At 47.6% G+C, this 18,375-nt stretch overlaps 1 long non-coding RNA gene across 1 annotated transcript in view; it reads right to left on the bottom strand.

Moving 5' to 3' along the window:
• Positions 1-190: 190 nt before the first annotated feature.
• The window catches only part of LOC126232166 (uncharacterized), a 32,049-nt gene continuing 13,864 nt past the window's right edge, over positions 191-18,375 (bottom strand). Inside the window, exons 2-3 of the long non-coding RNA XR_007544676.1 lie at positions 5,639-5,807; positions 191-2,596 (exon numbers count right to left, since the gene is read on the bottom strand). This is a non-coding gene — a long non-coding RNA (uncharacterized LOC126232166). The remainder of the gene's footprint in view (positions 2,597-5,638; positions 5,808-18,375) is intronic.

Raw genomic sequence — 18,375 nt, 5'->3', positions numbered from 1 at the left:
GAAACTTTACAGACTTCCTTCTGTATTGATTGATGTAGATACACCGTACGTATAAAAGGCTATTAAAATCCAGAGAAACAAAAACTAGAGAAAGCAAATGAATTACAAGAAAAACAAAAGTGATGGCAAATCACAAAAGTCAAATATGTACACAGGTTGAAAGATGAAGTTTTTATTTATATATGCATCATTTCGAACCCTTGACAGGGGTATACTCTACTTGCAGAATGTAACAAATATTACACGAGATAATAAAAGCACTCCACACTCTGAGAAAGAAACATAAAACAAAAATATAAAAATAACTGTACGTAAAAGAAAAATGAGAACATTTAAAGAAAAATCGTTAACACAGATTTTATGTCTCAACATGCTAATGTACGTCAATTTTTCAAATCATTTAGTAAAAAGTGATTTTGGAAGTCACAGTTTCTGCACTACTTTCCTCATGGCCTGCTTCTGCTGCCTTGTGTCACTAAACCTTGTATCTTATTTCCCTCCCTTAGAAGCAGATGAATTCTTGTTGCCAGGAAACTGAATTATTTTCTCCTGTACACTGTGGCAGGCTGGGAAAACTACTTTCCCCTCCACTGATGCAACCACGGAAGTGGCTATATCAGAGAGCAACAATTCACCTGAGAGTAACATCTTGTTGTTTGCTTCTCAACTACACCTCTGCCTTTTGAAATACACACAAAACCTCACTCGGTGGCTCAATAAGTGAGGTCTCTGTAAAGGATTTTAGTTGTAAAAGCACGTTCACAGACGTACAGACATTTTCTCTAGATGCTATTGGGCTCCCCTCAAAAAATTTGCAAAGTGCGTGACGCTTCATAACTTGCCTAACAGTCTGACCACATAAACGGTAGAGAGGCTGGTGCTCACCATCACACACAGCGTTACAAAGGGGGCCATCAACTTCCTCAGAGCACTTATCCTCCTCTTCACTTAGCGATTCCCCCATTAATTTTATTTTCATTATTATCTGTGACAGTAATAAAGATCAGCGAAAGAGCAATAACCCTCAGTGCCAATTTCTACTCTTGTGGTGCCGGTATGGGACTTTTGAACCTGACCATTGAAAACAGATTTTCTAAGGATCTTTCGTAATCTACTCGACAACAAAAATTTAAATTTCTTCTCATTCAGGAATGTGTCCTAAAATTCCAAAATACTGGCAGTTATGAAAACTACGCCAGACTGAATTGGTTTGCAGGCACTGTTCAGGCCAATTTCCAAGTTTTCAAATAATCACAGAGTGTCCTAAAAATGGCAGAGAGCCTCACTGTATGTTTGTTCATCAGAACGACTCAGAGGCATAACTGGAGCTCTGGATGTCATGAGGCAAGACCACTCACGAACGTGCTTTAGCAACCGTGCTGTGGTTAAAGTATTTTGCTGCAGTTTCTCTGTCTTGACAGCGTACTCACTGGCTGCTGCAGTCTGGCCGTTAATTATGGCAGTAGCCGAGCCAACTTTCATTTTCTCGTAATGGTTTGGCCTCAGACACCCCTCACACAGTTCTGGTACCAGTTTAAGACTTAAACCAGTGTCTACCTCAAGCCACTGTTATACACGATTTGTATGTACCTCATTACAAGGCAGATCACATTCCTCGACAACATTTTGTGAAAGGAAGACTGATTGCCCATTGACTAACTGAATCCTCATTTTTCAAAATGTGTGGTGAATCTGTGAGGAAAATTAGTTTCCTATTATTATCACAAGGATACTGGCAGAAACTAATTCTGAAAACCTTTCGACAACAATTCCAAATTCTCGCCACTCAGCTCGATTTTGCCCTGCCGTATCTGACACGATGCAGTGAACATTGTACGAGTGCCTAAGATTCCCTAATAATGTTTATAATGATGTCTTTGACATGAGAACTGGAAAAAAGATGGCCATGTGTAATGGTAAAATGGCTCTAAGCACTATTGGACCTAACATCTGAGGTCACCAGTCCCTGTAATGGTAACCTATGATTTGTTTCCATCTTGAGGTGATACCACCCAGCATAAAAACTAATGCATGAGAAGCTGTAGTTGTTGCAAGGGCAAGATTTGATGGAGGTGTGCCGTATCATTACCAATGATGCAGCCATTGCTTCAATCGTATTCGAATGATGGAGTGATACCAAACTCGTCCATCACGAGAACACGGTGTTTCTCCCCTGGTAACATGTGCCCAAGCTTGACTTTCTGCAAACTTATGAGCTCCCTCAGCACAACAGGCCTATATTTTACATTCTGTAGCGAACATCTCACGGTTCTGTCTGAAGGAAATGGAAGTTTGTTTTCCAGCAGGACTTTGTACCCTATACCACCACAAGCTGGTCTAATTTTCGGCCCTTCCTGCACTGTTTCCCCTTTGTTAATATTGCAAACTGGTCTGCGCCGAATAAACCGTGCACACTGGCAAGGAGGTTGTCTTTAGTAAAAGGCACAAAAGAAGAGAGGTTGAGTTTTCAGTTTAAAACTTCAATTTCAGCATGAAGCTGTTTTACTCGGTTCTTCAGGGTGGTGACTTCATCTTCTATTGGGTCCATGTTCTCTGCAGGACTGATGCCATTGGTCACATTTGAAGGCTCTCCAACCTATGAAACACAGATTTGCAATATTACAATCTTCAAAAATAAAAAGCATTTAACACTATAGTACCGTATTTACTCGAATCTAAGCCACACTTTTTTCCGGTTTTTGTAATCCAAAAAACCGCCTGCGGCTTAGAATCGAGTGCAAAGCAAGTGGGAATTCTGAAAAATGTTGGTGGGTGCCGCCACAACTAACTTCTGCCGTCGAATATATGTAGCGCCACACAGGCATGCTTTGTACGCACAAAGATAAATACTGGCACCAAAATCTCTGCGTCAGTAAATAAATAAAAAAAAAAGTGGAAGACGAGCCTTTTTCCTCCGCCCAGAGTTTCGACCACTGCATTTTGGTACATTATCCAACGAAGTAAATACAAATTCTGTATTGTTGATCTTCGAATGTAGCAGCATTTCAATGTACTACGAAAATCCGACTGGCAAGACTGTTTGGGATGTTTGTCAATATGGCCAACTCTACGTTCTGAATTTTCTTCCTACCTATTTGAAGAGATGGTTGCTAATAGGAGCTTTTATGAATTGTGAATCACATGTAGTATTCTCTTCGCCATAAGATTAATACGAATATAAACATTTTGACATGTATTGTTTCGTGTTTGCTACTATCTCATTTAAATCCTGTCTGCCTAATAAACTACGAAACTAGAGTTAGACAACAGCAAACGGGGAAGAATATACATATGATGTCATGTTTATATTCATATTATTCTTATGCCTGATAGTGATACAGTCAGAAATGGAGCATGGCAATTGACTAGATTTTTAAATCTAAGATGACTAATTTCTGTGCAGAATGTAATGAATTAAAGAGGCACCTGCAAAGATTTTGAAACGGTGAAAAATTTTCGCTAAAATTTCGTTCAGAACATCTTCTATCATACGCAGTCTATTATTTGGTTCTTGTTGATCATTATCAAAGAAAGCAGTAGTGTAAGTAACAACAAATGTTTCGCTAACGAGACGACTCCTCTCTATTTTTTATTTGTAAGCAGCGGTAGCGCGCACAAAAGCAAGCCACGCCGCGAGCGGTGAAAGGCCGTAAACACGCACCTATCAGAATGCGACAAACAATGCATGACAGTACAGTAATGCATTTTCAGCTTAGAGTGACGTAAACACCTATAACAAAGAGAACGGCACTTATCAGATCAAAGAAAAATAAGCAACCAATTCAAACCAGACGAAGCACGTGAAAAAGGAAGGATCTCCGTGTAAATAGGGATGGAGTGCCTGATGCATAGCAATGGCCACCTGGTAAAGCTTAACTGCTAAGCTTACGACTCGAACCAAACTACTGCAGCTGTATCGTCATTCATTCGACCTAAATTGTGTCTCATATTACAATTAGACGAACTTTGTTTCGATTTGGAGGTGCGACCTAAAACTTTTCTCTCCCCTTGAATTTCGAGTCTCAAATTTCAAGTGCGGCTTAGATTCGGGAAAATTTTTTTTCCTTGATTTCGAGTCTCATTTTTCAGGTGCGGCTTAGATTCGAGTGCGGCTTAGATTCGAGTAAATACGGTATGTGTTTTAAAGATACACAAGGTGACAAAATGTTAGTTTCGAAGCACAGAAGCAAATTATGACAATCTGAGTCTTATTATTCCATGTGTGCGCTTACTACTATGAAATGCAAAATTACTGCCATATACTAAAGTGAAATTGTAGATGAGCAATTATACTGAATTCACAACAACACTTCAATCATAACAGAGCATGTGAGGCTTGAATATAAAAATTATAATAGCTGTGGGACCAGTGGTACTTTCTGATGTGGGCTGTAGTGGGGATTACAGTTAAGTGCAAGTAAACATTATTTGCAATAAATGATTAAATTATCACGGCCAAACCTAACCACAAGATTAGATATCTTAGCACCTGTTGTGGCACATATTGCCAATAAACACAAAACTCTGATTACAAAGTTTTAAAAACATGAATGGTAAGGGGAAACTCTTAAGTAAACTTTAACCAGCTGTGGTAACAAATCAAAGCATCTATTTTCTAATTTAGGTATAATGTTTAACTGTAAACCAGGAATACAGTATATACAGTATCCAGTGGCAAGCAGTAGAATGATATACCAGAAAGGTATGAGGAAAGACATTACCGTTTCTTTAATCAGATACCAATACAAGTAGACTGTTTATGTAAGATATGTGGTCCTGTTCAGTAAATTATCTTGTGGCGAAGTATTTTGTTCCCTCCATCAACAGAAGAGAAATTTGTTAACATCGAGTATAGATTTAAGTGTCAGGAAGTCGTTTCTGAAAGTATTTGTATGGAGTGTAGCCATGTATGGAAGTGAAACATGGACGGTAAATAGTTTGGACAAGAAGAGAATAGGAGCTTTCGAAATGTGGTGCTACAGAAGAATGCTGAAGATTAGATGGGTAGATCACATAACTAATGAGGAGGTATTGAATAGGATTGGCGAGAAGAGGAGTTTGTGGCACAACTTGACTAGAAGAAGGGATCGGTTGGTAGGACATGTTTTGAGGCATCAGGGGATCACCAATTTAGCATTGGAGGGCAGCATGGAGGGTAAAAATTGTAGAGGGAGACCAAGAGATGAATACATTAAGCAGATTCAGAAGGATGTAGGTTGCAGTAGGTACTGGGAGATGAAGAAACTTGTGCAGGATAGGGTAGCATGGAGAGCTGCATCAAACCAGTCTCAGGACTGAAGACCACAACAACAACAACAACAACAACAACAACAGACACTGGACACGTCAGTTTGAAAAATATTCAGCTGTTGTGAATGAAATATTTGAGTCTGTTTCTGTGCACAACTCAGGATTAAAATGAGAGTATGGAACATAATTTCTGAAGATGAAGCTCTAAGCCACATATTTACTACAACTTTTAGAAAGGGAAATTTTGTGTCTCCTTCAGATTAAAACAACTAATGTGAACTGTCAGCAGCCACACGAGATTTTCAGAGTGTCATCACAATTCAGCAGGAAGCGACAGTATGACGTATGCAAAAAGCTACTGAAGCAGTGAAGGTTGTCTTCCAGTTACCTGTATCCTCAGTACATTTCTCTAGTAGGCCAACAGGTTTCCTCTCAGCAGTAGCTTTACGTACCACTGGTGGCTTACGGTAACAGAATATGGTTGGCACAGCATTTGGTTTAAGTTTTTCCACTCCGTCAGCTCTGTTGGCTTCAAACTGGTCTGGAGTGAAGTGAGTCTGGTAAACAGAAACAGTACTATCAGCCAATTTGAATACAAATGTTGTGATATAAAAATTTCAAAACTATTCATTATAGCAGTAGTTTATAATATAAAATATACGAATCAGCAATATCGATAGAACTGAGCACACACTATTCAACTACATGCAATGCAAGAAGCTCAGAGGAACATGAATTAGGTACGGTAGCTATACAGAAACACTGCAACATTGATCAGTCTCTCAGCTTCTACCTGTAAACTAATTGAAAAAAAAAAAATTCATTTTACATGAGAGAACTATCTTTCAGGTAATGTATTGTACAAGGGCAGTTCAAGAAGTAATGCAACACATTTTTTTTCTCGGCCAATTTTGGTTGAAAAAACCCGAAATTTCTTGTGGAATATTTTCAAACATTCTCACTTCGTCTCGTATAGTTTCATTGACTTCCGACAGGTGGCAGCGCTGTACGGAGCTGTTGAAATGGCGTCTGTAACGGATGTGCGTTGCAAACAACGGGCAGTGATCGAGTTTCTTTTGGCGGAAAACCAGGGCATCTCTGATATTCATAGGCGCTTGCAGAATGTCTACGGCGATCTGGCAGTGGACAAAAGCACGGTGAGTCGTTGGGCAAAGCGTGTGTCATCATCGCCGCAAGGTCAAGCAAGACTGTCTGATCTCCCGCGTGCGGGCCGGCCGTGCACAGCTGTGACTCCTGCAATGGCGGAGCGTGCGAACACACTCGTTCGAGATGATCGACGGATCACCATCAAACAACTCAGTGCTCAACTTGACGTCTCTGTTGGTAGTGCTGTCACAATTGTTCACCAGTTGGGATATTCAAAGGTTTGTTCCCGCTGGGTCCCTCGTTGTCTAACCGAACACCATAAAGAGCAAAGGAGAACCATCTGTGCGGGATTGCTTGCTCGTCATGTGGCTGAGGGTGACAATTTCTTGTGAAAGATTGTTACAGGCGATGAAACATGGGTTCATCACTTCGAACCTGAAACAAAACGGCAATCAATGGAGTGGTGCCACACCCACTCCCATACCAAGAAAAAGTTTAAAGCCATACCCTCAGCCGGTAAAGTCACGGTTACAGTCTTCTGGGACGCTGAAGGGGTTATTCTGTTCGATGTCCTTCCCCACGGTCAAACAATCAACTCTGAAGTGTATTGTGCTACTCTTCAGAAATTGAAGAAACGACTTCAGCGTGTTCGTAGGCACAAAAATCAGAACGAACTTCTCCTTGTTCATGACAACGCAAGACCTCACACAAGTCTTCGCACCCGAGAGGAGCTCACAAAACTTCAGTGGACTGTTCTTCCTCATGCACCCTACAGCCCCGATCTCGCACCGTCGGATTTCCACATGTTTGGCCCAATGAAGGACGTGATCCGTGGGACGCACTACGCGGATGATGAAGAAGTTATTGATGCAGTACAACGTTGGCTCCGACATCGACCAGTGGAATGGTACCGTGCAGGCATACAGGCCCTCATTTCAAGGTGGCGTAAGGCCGTAGCGTTGAATGGAGATTACGTTGAAAAATAGTGTTGTGTAGCTAAAAGATTGGGGAATAACCTGGTGTATTTCAATGCTGAATAAAACAACCCCTGTTTCAGAAAAAAAATGTGTTGCATTACTTATTGAACTGCCCTCGTATATTCATTCAAGTTTATTTTTAATAAGATTCATATTTCCTGTGTAGGTTTAGGTTTGCTGTGTAACAACAAGTATTGTGTGATGCGCATATTGTAGGCCTACCTAGTATTGCCATCTGAGACTGCCGATTGTACAAGAAGCTGTATTTAAAGAAGTAATTAAAATATCCTGCACTGTTAAGATTGACGTTGCAATTCAGCTATGCTTTTCTTTTCATTTATTTCAATGATTGTTGAAACGGTAGGCTTACACTGTTAAAAGCAAATAATAGGCAATTTGAAAAAGAACATCACTATCACACCAATTATTTTCACGAAACCTACTGGAAACGATACATTGTTAATTCGTCTTTAAAGAACAGTAAGCCACAGTAGCTTAATTTTCGGAGGATGCAACAACGTGCTCTAAAACATCCAAATGTTGCATTTTCCATCTTCAACAGTTGGGCCTACACACTGAATATGCAACAAAAAACAACGTTTAGCTATTTCGTCTTTTGCGCTGCAAAAAATACGCCCTTACAGCAGTCTGTACATTACAGATCTACTAGAAACGAACCATTTTCACTACTTTTGGTAAAAATTGGCTTGAAATCGACGTACCTTTTAAAAACAATCTTGGCGGCTTTAGGCTAACCACGTATAACGATGCACCAAATCTCATCACGAAGTAAGTCAAAAAACAGCAAGTTTATTACACAGTGAATCTTAAGCCCTAAGATGATTTGTGCTAATCAATACAAACTGTGCTTACTGCACAGCAGCTAGAGTCTGTTGTGGGTTGCCAGTCGGTTCTGCTGAGTTTCATCAGCCACATTCTCCTCCTTGTCGTATCTCTCCCTTCCGAAGGAATCCTGTACAGTTCTCCTCCCTTTTCGCCTGAAAACAAACAGCCGAAAGCACAGCACTGAGCCATTATTCTACTTAAAACTTTGAAAATACACAACACGTCCCATGCTTCAAACAATGCTCGGGCCAACGATGGCTTCTGATGTCACGTGACGCGGTCTCTGCCAATCCTGAGCTGCGAACGGCGACCGATGCAGGGATGTAGGACGGCCGTGCTTTCCTTTATACAGAGCTTTACTACTTCTGTAAACGTGCCACAAATCCAGAGCAGCAAAGTGGAGTGCACCTAAACTCACCTCGCTCCCAACTTCGAACTTTCTAGCAAAACGACTCTCTCGTGGAAGAACAAATAGGTATGTTTTAAACCCTCAACTATACAAGCAGGTGGATCGGCAAAGTTTCACAAATCGGAAGATGGTATGAGACTTGTAGGTGGGAAGGATTCTGTAAGGATTCAACATTCACATTTTGCGTTATAAACAACACACGTATATCCTACAGCAGCCTCGAAATAAATTCTCGAACATGCACAGTTAGGTGCTAATCATTGGTTGGTTGGTTGTTTGAGGTTTAAGGGACCAAACAGCAAGGTCATCAGTCCCTTGTTTCAAATGTGGTCCATTCCGCTAATGTGACATCTCAGGAAAGTCAGAACAATAAAAGGGAAAAGGCTAAATACATAAAGGGGCAGTCATGTTGTCAATGGTAAAAACAAAATGAGGAAAGTCAGCAAGAGAACGAACCCAACGCTATGCTGAAGCAGCATAAGCAAGACCACCTGTGACTTAAAAGGTACAACAGCTAGAATGTAGAAAGTACGTATGGGAAAAGGAGACTAATCAAGCCTTTAAAAAAAAAGGGGTAAAAACAGAGTAAAAGGGGAAGAAAAGAGGATTTCGGTCAGGGAGGTGAATCGGGAATCTCTGAGCACTGCTTACAGTGGGAGACACCCAAACACTCACCGCCCCGCCCCAACACCAGAGAGAGATTAAAAACCTTAAAACTGAGAATAAAAACCACTTTCCCGGAGGAAACCGAGAACCAGAGAGACCATCCGGGAATCGTCAGCCAACATCAAAGGTAAAGCATCGGGGAGTCTGTACTTAGCACGCAGAGCCAAAAGAAGGGGGCATTCAACCAAAATGTGGGCTACCGACTGGAAGGCTCCACAACCACATAGTGGGGGTGGCTCATCACGCAAAAGAAAACCACGGGTCAGCCTGCTATGGCCAATGCGGAGATGACACAGTGTGGTCGAGTCCTTTCGGGAGAGGCGGAAGGAAGAACGCCACGGGCCTGGTGTCACCTTATTCGCACGAAGTTTATTAGACAGGGGAGTAGCCTCCCAAGAATTGGCCCATGACTGTGCGAAGTGGGATTTGATGTGAAGCCGTAAATCTGCTGCAGGAGTGGTTACAGAAAACGGGGGGTAAGTGATTGCTGCCCCAGCCAAACGATCAGCGAGCTCATTACCCGGGATACCCACACGGCCAGGGACCCAAAGGAAGTCAACGGAACAAGCAGCACGGTGAATATCAGCGAGATGGTCACGGATGGCAGAGACCGAGGGATGGCGCGAAAAACACCGGTCAATAGCAAGAAGGCCACTCATCGAGTCCGTGCATAACAAAACGCGGTTGCGTTGGGACTGTTTCATAAAGGTAAGGGCCTGGGAAATTGCCATCAATTCCGCAGTAAACACCCCACATGTAGGTGGCAGCAGATGATTTTCCGTTCCGACAGAGGACATGAAGGCATACCCCACAGGATCAGCAGATTTAGAGCCATCAGTGTAAAAAACAACAGCATCCCGAAACTCCCATAAAATTAGGCGGAAAAAGGAACGGAACACCACCGGGGGGATGGAATCTTTCGGACCTCGGCGGAGATCCATCCGAATTCGAGGCTGAGGAACTAACCAAGGGGGGGGGGGGGGGGGGGGGGGTTGGAGGGGAGGGAGCGAGGAAGGCAGGACAAAGAAGGAAGCTGAAAATCACGGCAAAGAGACACAAGGCGGAGCCCAACCGGTAAACCCGCGCGAGGGCGGGAGTCTGGTGGGCGACGTCCACGGTCTGGGAACAGGATAGAATAGGAAGGATGAGTGGGAGAGGAACGGATAGTGAGTGCATAATACACCAGAAGCTGGGACTGCCGAACAGAAAGGGGGGGGGGGGATCCCAGCTTCAACCAGGAGACTATCAACAGGGCTAGTAGGGAAGGCACCAGTGGCCAAACGGATACCACGATGGTGGACTGGATCCAGCACGTGCAGTGTGGAAGGAGCAGCTGAACCATAAACTTGACTACCACAGTCCAAGCGAGACAGAACTAGAGCACGATAAAGACGGAGGAGGAGGGAACACAAAATTGTTAAGGCTTTCGTGGCCACTTGTTGACAAACTGCCTATTGGCTTCTGTCTCGGGTTCTTCGGCCGACGTTCAACTAATGATTTTTCTGACGTTTCGCCAGCACGAGTGGCTGGCATTGTCAAAGCTTCACCCTCCATTGCCGGCAATGGAGGGTGAAGCTTTGACAATGCCAGCCACTCGTGCTGGCGAAACGTCAGAAAAATCATTAGTTGAACGTCGGCCGAAGAACCCGAGACAGAAGCCAATAGGCAGTTTGTCGAGGAGGAAACAGTCCGCACCCCAAGAGGAGTGGGCAAGGAAGCGAAGGACATTGAGTTTACGGAAACATCCTACCTTCAGATGTCTGATATGGGGCAGCCAAGTGAGCTTGTTGTCAAAAAGAAGACTCAGGAAACGAAACTGTGGGACCACAGGCAATCGTCGTGCAGCGAGATAGAGCTCTGGATCAGGGTGGATCGTAGTACGGCGACAGAAGTGGACCACCCGCGATTTTAGAGGAGAGAATTGGAACCCGTGTGAGAGGGTCCACGCAGAGGCACGCGGTATAGGTCCCTGGAGCTGCCACTCTGCAGATGCCATCGAAGAGGAGGTAACCCAAATGCAGAAATCATCCACATACAGGGCAGGGGCGACCAAAGGACCGACAGAGGCCACAAGTCCATCGATAGCAATGAGGAAAAGAAGGACACTCAAGACAGAACCCTGTGGGATGCCCGTCTCCTGGGTCCGTGGAGAACTAAAAGCAGTACCAACTCGAACTCTGAACGACTGATGGAACAGGAAGTGGCGGATAGAAATCGGGAGTGGGCCCCGAAGACCCCACTGATGATGGGTAAGTAAGATACGATGGCGCCAGGCCGCGTCATAGGCCTTCCGAAGGTCGAAAAACACTGCAACCAAATGACGGTGCTGGGAAAAAGCCTGCCAAACTGTGGATTCCGAGCGAAGTAAATGATCGATCGGGGACCGTCCCTCTCGAAAGCCACACTGGTAAGGGGACAACAGATCCCGGGATTCGAGGACCCAATTGAGCCGACGGGCTACCATTCGTTCGAGTAACTTACAAACAACATCGGTCAAACTAATTGGCCGATAGCTGTCAACAGATAGGGGGTTCTTACCAGGCTTAAGGACAGGAACCACGATGCTATCCCTCCACTGACAAGGAAAGTCACCCTGGAGCCAGATACGGTTAAACACCCGAAGACGATGTTGCCGTTGTGGAGCACTGAGATGGTGAAGCGATTGGTTATGAATGGAATCTGGGCCGGGGGCCATATCATGAGAAGAAGATAGAGCAGAAAGAAATTCCCATTCAGTAAAAGGTTTGTTGTAAGATTCTGACTCACAAGGGGTAAAACATAAGGTGAGAGCTTCAGCCCGCTGTTTCAGGTGAAGGAAAGCAGCCGGATAGGAGGCTGATGCTGACGGCACTACAAAATGGGTCGCAAGATGTTCTGCGAGAACTAATGGCTCCGTACAAAGGCCATTTGGGAGGTGAAGGCCTGGGAGGGTGGACTGCCGATGGCAACCTCGGAGAGAGCGAAGTGTAGCCCATACCTGTGACAGAGGGACAGTGGAACCGAGGGAAGAAACGAATCGTTCCCAACATATCCGCTTGCTCTGTGATTAAATAACGGGCTTTAGCGCGAAGGCGTTTAAAGGTAGTAAGGCTGGCTACGGATGGGTGCCTCTTAAAGTGTTGCAAAGCTCGACGGCAATCACGGATGGCAATGGCAATGGCCGTACTCCACCACGGGACTTGCCGGCGACGAAACGGTCCAGACGAGCGACCCGATTTCGACAGAAAACACGGAACCCACGGAGGGTCGGTGAGAGAGAATCAGTAAAATGATATTCCTGGAGAACCACACAAGCTGCAGAGTAAGACGAAAGAAGGGATTTCAATTCCGGAAGGTGACGATAGTATCCATTACAATTCCATTGCAGAACAACAGAACGATGGTTTAAATGGGGGCTGAACACGCTAAAGCCAGTCATACCGCCGGGTCCCAACCGCTCACCGACAAGGAGGGGGCGACATCCGTGAACGACAGGTCAGAATCCGGTTGCGAAGTCGGGGAGGGGACCTCTGGTGACACCGGAGGCTCTTTGTCCCGGGACTTACGTTTCTTCTTCTTTTCAGGCTGAGATCGAGGAGGGCTGTGTGGCATAAAGGAGCCAGCTGCAGCAAGATCGGGAACAGAAAGAGACCGGGCGCCCTGGGGACTGACAGACCGCGGTCGTCGCGCGGCAGCAGACCTTCGGCCTGCAAGGTGCCGGGAAGGGGCATCCCGGGAGAGGCGCCCTCGACCGGCAGACGCCGAAGGAGTGGGACACTTCTCCGGCTGGGGAGGGGGAGCAGCGCCCAGAGGAGAAGGTGTGGGAGCCGCAGGGGAGGGGGGGAGGAGAGGGGTCCGGGATGGGGGTAAGGAAGGGGGAGGAAGGGGTGAAGATGTAACCGAGGCGTAACTAGATGTCACGGACACAGGGTGAAGACGTGTATATTTCTTACGGGCCTGTGTGTAGGTTAAACGATCGAGGGACTTATACTCCCGCATCTTCTTTTCCTTCTTATATACTGGGCAATCTGGTGAACGTGGAGAATGACTACCACGACAATTTACACATACAGGAGGGGGAACACAGGGACTCCCCTCACAGAGTGGACGTCCACAGTCACCACAGAGAGGGGCCCGGGAACAGCGGGAAGACGTGTGTCCGAGACGCAAGCACTTAAAACACCTCATAGGAGGTGGGATGTTCGGCTTCATGTCACAACGATAGACCGTAATCTTAACTTTCTCAGGGAGGGTATCCCCTCCAAAGGGCAGGATAAAGGCACCAGTAGCAATGAGACTGTCTTTAGGACCCTTCTGGACACGCCGAACAAAGTGAACACCCCGCCTTCCGAGATTGTCCCGAAGTTCCTCGTCAGTTTGAAGGATGAGGTCCCTGTGAAAAATCACACCTTTTACCATATTTAGAGACTGGTGGGGGGTAACGGACACAAGAATTGTGCCAAGATGGGTACAGGCACGAAGGGCCGCAGACTGGGCAGCTGAAGCAGTTTTGACGAGCAACGAACCCGACCGCATCTTCCTCAGGGAGTCCACTTTGCCAAACTTGTCTTCAATGTGTTCCACAAAGAATAAAGGTTTCACACTGGTGAAAGTGTCTCCATCAGTCCTGGTGCAAACCAGATAGCAGGGGAAAGCTTTAGCCCCTAGCCGACGGGCCCGACCCTCTTCCCAGGGGGTAGCCACGGAAGGGAAGGCCGAAGGGGCAAGAGAAGCAGCACTCCAAGAGTCAGTTCCACGCAGAGAGACGGCCGCAGAAGGACGGCCAGAGTTCTGGACCCGCACGCATCTGCATAGCGTCCGCCGCGATACCACCCACTCCGATCAGGGGCTCTCCTCACGGGCGCCACCCGGCCACAGCGAGTTTTTTTTTTTGGATTGGGTTTAAGGGCGCTCAACTACTGAGGTCATTAGCGCCCAGTCACTGTTGTTAGAGCACAAGGAATCTAGTAAAACTCGAGGGGAGAGGGGGACACCAGAAAGACCTGACAAAGATGCAGATAAAATAAGTAAAAAGGTTAGATGTCTTTGGACAAGCCAGTCAAAGTTATAAAACGCAGAACACGAGCAGCTGCGCGAGCGTCATCAGCTAAAATATCCGGTAAAGTGGATGGCAGGGACAGGACAACACGAAATTGACTAAAACGGGGACACGACAATAAAACGTGGCGCACTGTTAATGCCTGTCCACAAGGGCACTGCGGGGCTGGGTCACCGGAGAGCAGGTAGCGGTGGCTAAACCGGCAATGCCCAATCCGCAACCTGGTCAGAAGGACCTCCTCGCGCCGAGATGGTCGGGAGGAGGTCGTCCGAGCAGTTGGGAGCGGTTTTACTGCCCGGAGCTTGTTTCCTTGGAGGGATGACCAAGCAACCCACCACAACGACACAAGCCTCTTACATACATCCCCACGAACGTCCGATGACGGGACACAATGGGAGGCTGGCCGAGGCAGGAGGACTGCAGCCTTGGCTGCAGCATCCGCAGCCTCATTCCCAGGCACTCCTACATGTCCGGGAACCCACAGAAAGCTGACAGAACCACCATTATCAGCTAAAGAATGGAGGGACTGCTGTATCCGTCGAATCAAGGGATGGACCGGATAGGGAGCTCCAAGGCTCTGAAGAGCACTGAGTGAGTCAGAGCAGAGTACATACGATGAATGGCGGTGGCAGCGGGCATACTGAACGGCCCGATGGAGAGCAAAAAGCTCGGCCGTAAAGCTGGAACATTGGTCGAGGAGCCGGTATTTAAAGGTGGCGGCCCCGACGACAAAGGCACAGCCGACACCATCGTCAGTTTTGGAGCCATCGGTGTAAATAAAGGTGTGTCCGGCAAGTCGAGCACGAAGTTCGACAAACCGTGAGCAATACACTGCAGCCGGAGTACCCTCCTTCGGGAGTGAGCTGAGGTCGAGATAAATACGAACCGGAGCCTGGAGCCAAGGTGGTGTCGGGCTCTCACCCTCTCTGAAGGTGGTAGGGAGGGCAAAATCCAATTGTCGAAGCAGGCGACGGAAGTGGACTCTGGGGGGCAGCAGGGCAGACACATAAAACCCGTACTGACGGTCGAGAGAATCGGCGAAGAAGGACTTGTAAGAGGGGTGGTCGGGCATAGACAACAGCCGGCAGGCATACCGACACAGCTGTACATCGCGCCGGTAGGTCAATGGTAACTCGGCAGCTTCAGCATAAAGACTCTCGACAGGACTAGTGGAGAAGGCTCCAGTCGCAAGACGTATCCCCTGATGGTGGATGGAGTTGAGCCGGCGTAAGAGGGATGGCCGAGCGGACGAAGCTCCCATAATCCAGCTTCGATCGGACAATGGACCGATACAAGCAAAGCAGGACAGTGCGATCCGCTCGCCAAGATGAACCGCTAAGAACTCTGAGGACATTAAGGGAACGTGTACAACGGGCTGCCAAATAAGTGACATGTGGAGACCAACACAGTTTCCTGTCCAACGTGAGCCCTAGAAACTTAGTTGTGTCCACGAATGGGAGAACAACGGGACCGAGATGTAAGGATGGCAGAAGGAACGCTTTATATCGCCAAAAGTTGATACAAACCGTCTTCTCTTCAGAGAACCGGAAGCCATTTGCCACGCTCCATGAGTAGAGGCTGTCGAGACAACGCTGAAGGCAGCGCTCCAGGAGGCATGTTCTCTGGGCACTGCAGTAGATCGCGAAGTCATCGACAAAGAGAGAGCCTGAGACATTAGGTGGAATGCAATCCATAATTGGATTGATCGCGATGGCAAAAAGGGCTACGCTCAAGACGGAGCCCTGAGGCACTCCGTTCTCCTGGAGGAAGACGTCGGACAATACGGAACCCACACGTACCCTAAACGTTCGATCCGTTAAAAAGGAATCAATAAAAAGGGGCAGGCGACCGCGTAGGCCCCACCTGTGCATAGTGCGGAGGATACCTCCCCTCCAACAGGTATCATAAGCCTTTTCCAAGTCGAAGAACACGGCTACCGTTTGGCGCCTTCGCAAAAAGTTGTTCATGATGAATGTCGACAAGGTCACAAGGTGGTCAACAGCGGAGCGGCGGCGACGAAAGCCGCATTGGACATTAGTAAGTAGTCGTCGAGATTCAAGAAGCCAGACTAACCGAGCATTAACCATGCGCTCCATCACCTTACAGACACAGCTTGTAAGAGAAATGGGGCGGTAACTAGAAGGAAGGTGTCTATCCTTCCCGGGTTTGGGTATAGGAACAACAACGGCGTCACGCCAACGCATGGGGACCTGACCTTCGGTCCAGACGCGATTGTGGGTACGAAGAAGGAAGCTTTTGCCCGCCGGAGAAAGGTGTGCCAGCATCTGAACGTGAATGGCATCTGGCCCCGGAGCAGAGGACCGGGACAGTGCAAGCGCACGTTCGAGTTCCCGCATAGTAAAGGGGGCATTATAAGTTTCCAGATTGAGCGAGTGGAAGGAAGGTCGCCGAGCCTCTTCTGCCTCTTTCCTGGGAAGGAAGGCAGGGTGGTAATGGGCGGAGCTTGAAACCTCCGCGAAAAAGCGGCCGAAGGCGTTGGAGACAGCCACAGGATCAACGAGGACCTCATTACCTGAGGTAAGGCCAGGTACCGAGGAGTGGGCCTTAATGCCCGACAGCCGGCGAAGGCTACCCCAAACAACGGAAGAGGGAGTAAAACTGTTAAAGGAGCTGGTGAAAGAGGCCCAACAAGCTTTTTTGCTGTCTTTGATGACTCGACGGCATTGCGCTCGGAGTCGTTTGTATTCAATACAATTCGCCAACGTAGGATGGCGGCGAAAGGTGCGTAAAGCACGTCGCCGAGCACGGATAGCGTCCCTACAAGCCCCGTTCCACCAGGGGACGGAAACGCGACGCGAAGAAGAAGTAGTACGAGGAATGGAACGTTCGGCAGCATTGATGATAACGGCCGTGAGGTATTCGACCTGACTGTCACAACTAGGAAAATCGTGGTCCGGAAAGGTCGCCAGGGAGGAGTAAAGTCCCCAGTCAGCTTTCAGTATGTTCCAGCTCGAAGGACGTGGGGATGGGGTGTGGTGCAGGAGACGAACGACACAGGGGAAGTGGTCGCTCGAATAGGTGTCAGAAAGGACATACCACTCGAACCGACGGGCAAGAGTGGTAGAACAGATCGAGAGGTCCAAGTGGGAGTAGGTATGAGTAGAGTCCGAGAGGAAAGTCGGGGCGCCGGTATTGAGGCAGACAAGATTGAGATGGTTGAAGACATCTGCCAAGAGTGAGCCTCTTTGACAGGATGCAGGAGAGCCCCAAAGGGGATGATGGGCATTGAAGTCGCCAAACAATAAGAACGGCAGGGGGAGCTGAACGATCAGGTGCATCATGTCAGCCCGACGAACAACAGATGACGGTGGAGTGTAGATGGTACATACTGAAAAAGTAAAGGCAGAAAGAGTAATGCGGACAGCTATTGCTTGGAGTGGGGTGGTCAATGGGATAGGATGGGAATAGACATCGTCCCGAACGAGCAACATGACCCCAACATGAGCTGGGATACCGTCCACAGGGGTGAGGTCATACCGCTCCGAGGTATAGCGGGTAAAGGCAATACGGTCAGTCGGGCGCAACTTGGTTTCCTGGAGACCAAGGACGAGCGGACAGTGCAGGCGGAGGAGCAGTTGTAATTCCTCCCGATTAGATCGAATACCTCTGATGTTCCAATGAAACAACGCCATCGCTAGTCAAAAGGTTGGGGGAACGAGACGGGGAAGAGCTGGTCACCTCGACGGCCGCGGAGGGCCAGGTTGCGAGTGAACAACGCTACAACCGACGAGAGGCAGATCCGGTTCCATCGACTCGCCACCAGCGGCGGCCGCCGTCCCTGGTTGGGTAGGAGGGGCCGCATCATTTGCCGACGAAAGGCCGGCGGAGCGTCTGGCAGCAGAGCGTCCCGGCGAAACTGAGGACGGCCGGGAGCAGCGACTCACGGATGGAGCGTCAGACGAAACGCGCCGGGGTGGAGAGGGAGATAGTGATTTCTTCTTGGAGGCCTTCTTGGAAGGCCGAGGAGGCACAGGGATGGTGGGCTGGACTTGAAGAAGGTCCTCACGCGCGGGGTCCGTTTTGGAACGCCGGACCTCGGAAGCTGGGGTCCGGGACGTTTC

This window comes from Schistocerca nitens, unplaced genomic scaffold (assembly GCF_023898315.1).
Source record: "Schistocerca nitens isolate TAMUIC-IGC-003100 unplaced genomic scaffold, iqSchNite1.1 HiC_scaffold_465, whole genome shotgun sequence".
Taxonomy (NCBI): Eukaryota; Metazoa; Arthropoda; class Insecta; order Orthoptera; family Acrididae; genus Schistocerca; species Schistocerca nitens.
This window is presented reverse-complemented; position numbering and strand designations above follow the sequence as displayed.